The sequence below is a fragment of the Ammodytes marinus genome (assembly GCF_949987685.1).
Source record: "Ammodytes marinus genome assembly, chromosome: 7".
NCBI classification, from domain to species: Eukaryota; Metazoa; Chordata; class Actinopteri; order Uranoscopiformes; family Ammodytidae; genus Ammodytes; species Ammodytes marinus.
In genome coordinates this window covers 1385162-1387661 of record NC_137211.1, presented here as the reverse complement: position 1 = coordinate 1387661, position 2500 = coordinate 1385162, and the positions used below count along the sequence as shown (strand labels likewise).

Below are 2500 nucleotides of genomic sequence, written 5' to 3'. Positions count from 1 at the left end.
GGTAAATTAAAGACATACCACTTTTATATTTTTTTTGTGAAAGCAGAGTCAATTATAATGCCGGCTGAGAGGGGTTCCCAAACTTTTTCATATGATTGTATGCAGAAATATGGACATATATGAGACCCTTTCTAAGGGAAAAAATAATAATTCAAAACATTTTCTTCAGCTATTATGCACTAAATTAAATGTACTTATGGATATTATAATTACTTTCTACAAAATCTGCTAGGAAATAAAACCCAAAATTCTACACACTGCAGGTTTAAATATGTTATAACCTCTATCAGTCTGTAGCACATTAAGGGCCTCACGTCTTATCCAAATCTAAATACATTTCATATAATAAACATCAAAAGCAGAGATTTTATTCTTAACTGCAGTCTTTACTAAATATGTAGTTAACAGTAACCGTTTTCATTGTTGTTTTCCACCTGCCTTTAATATGGGTTTGTCTGTTTGTCTGTCTAACATCTGCGTCCAGGTCATATAAAATGTCCTTACAATTATGCCGAAAGGGAGTGACATTATGCCATATATCAGAGTCAGAATCCTGTATTGTCATTGTAGCCTACAGTGTATAACAAAATTGTAGCAGTAATCCCAGTATACACACAAACACAAAATAGAAAAAAAATAGTGCAGGACATATTGGACCAGTTGTGATTTGGGCCGAGTGCAGAAGATTACCACAATGTGCTGAGTACATTTACATTATCACGGTATCTTGAGTGTGATATCGCTTTTATACAGCAGTTCTACAAGATACATTTGGAAGTTAAAAGGTGTAGTCAGTGATTCTGGATAATGCTTGTCGTCAAAATCACTTTTTGTCAAAATCAGTGAATATCTCCTTGTGATTCGATACCTGTCTGTACTGTGTTTGAGCTGAAAAGGAAATCTGGTCTTAAAGGTGCACTGTGTAATATGACATCATCAAGAAAGTTCTACAAAGTTCTAGAATGCAACACTCCCTGGGTAACCCCAACCCTTTTGAATAATAACAGAAGCTACAGTGGCCTTCAAGGACAAGAACAATTCTAAATTTCAAACAATGCACCTGATGACATTCCAACTATGACACTTTCAAGATGGCGGCACTAGGCCTTGGTCCAAAATATGCAGAAATATGGACATATATGAGACCCTTTCTAAGGGGAAAAAAATTATTCAAAACATTTTTTTCAGCTATTATGCACTAAATTAAATGTACTTATGGATATTATAATTACTTTCTACAAAATCTGCTAGGAAATAAAACCCAAAATTCTACACACTGCAGGTTTAATACAGTCTAGGCTCTGTAAATGGGCATGTTAACAAAGGGGCCGACCATAACTAGCAACATACCTTTTTACAGAGCCTAGGCTGTGTATTAACATCATATTTTTTTTCCAGCGCACACACAGTATGGACAGGTCGCAGAGGAAGCATCAAAGTCAAATGGATTTTTCACAACCTTGAACCCCAATTAATTTTTTTGATAAATAAATTAACGCTCTTCCACCTTGGAATTGGAAATATGAAGGTGTATTGAACGCTGAGATCCTATGTAGTATAAATGTGCAAACATTTTAGAAATCGGTTCATCCTAGCCTGAGAAAAGGCAGAAAGAGTGTTTTATGGTCTAACTGTCTAACCCTACAGTTAGGATTAACAGGACAGCTGGGCCAAGGGCAGACTGAGGGAAGGAAAACCTCATTCATTATATTATAATAGCGATGTTATAATGATAGAACGCCTGTTCCGTATGGGGGAAGTATTCCTTTAATGACAAAAATATAAATATAAACCGCAATAAACGGTTGAAATACTTTTTAGACATTTTATTACTTATCAAACAAAGAGCTGGAGGCGACACCACACCACGAGACTCGATCCTCCAATAGTTAAACAGATAAACACAAACCAGCTGAACGTCCCCGCTCGCGCATGCGCACTGCGGCCAGGCAACCCCAGAATGAAGAGTACAGTGCAGAAGTAACGCGAGAGGTAAAGCCACTTCTCTTACTCTGTTTTGCACATTTAACTCTCAGAATTACATCGCCACAGCGGGGATGGTTTAATAAAGGCGCCTTCCCACATGCCACGCTCACTAACAGACGTTTAACTGCGATGCGCGTGCAGCCTGTCACTGTGACTTTTCTCTCTCAGAGCTAGGCTAACAGTTAGCCGCGCTAGCTCTGTCTATTCACAGTCAATGGAGAGAGAATAACTACTTTGCTGAACTCGGTGAACAACTCTAAACATTTGTTGGTCTTTTTTACAATGCAGGTGACGTCAGTGAACGTGTCATTTTGTCAATTTGACGTCATTGCTTGGTGCTTGTTTATGAAGCTAACAGAGATAGCTTTAGCATGTTAGCTTCTGTCAAACATTCTGAGTAGCTTTGGAATGGGGGGACATTCCTTTTGACTGACAGCTGAGGCGACCAATGAAAACGCTACTTACGCGATCTGTCAACCAATCAGCTTCTTTCACTGATAACGCCAAAGAAAAA

General features: G+C 38.1%; 1 protein-coding gene across 2 annotated transcripts in view; it reads left to right on the top strand.

Moving 5' to 3' along the window:
* The first annotated feature begins 1954 nt into the window (after positions 1-1954).
* LOC307253200 (PHD finger protein 20-like) overlaps positions 1955-2500 on the top strand; it is a 28515-nt gene continuing 27969 nt past the window's right edge. For both annotated transcript variants that reach the window (XR_013844950.1, XM_080031113.1), the window contains exon 1: positions 1955-1992. The gene's annotated coding sequence lies outside the window, so the exon portion shown is untranslated. The remainder of the gene's footprint in view (positions 1993-2500) is intronic.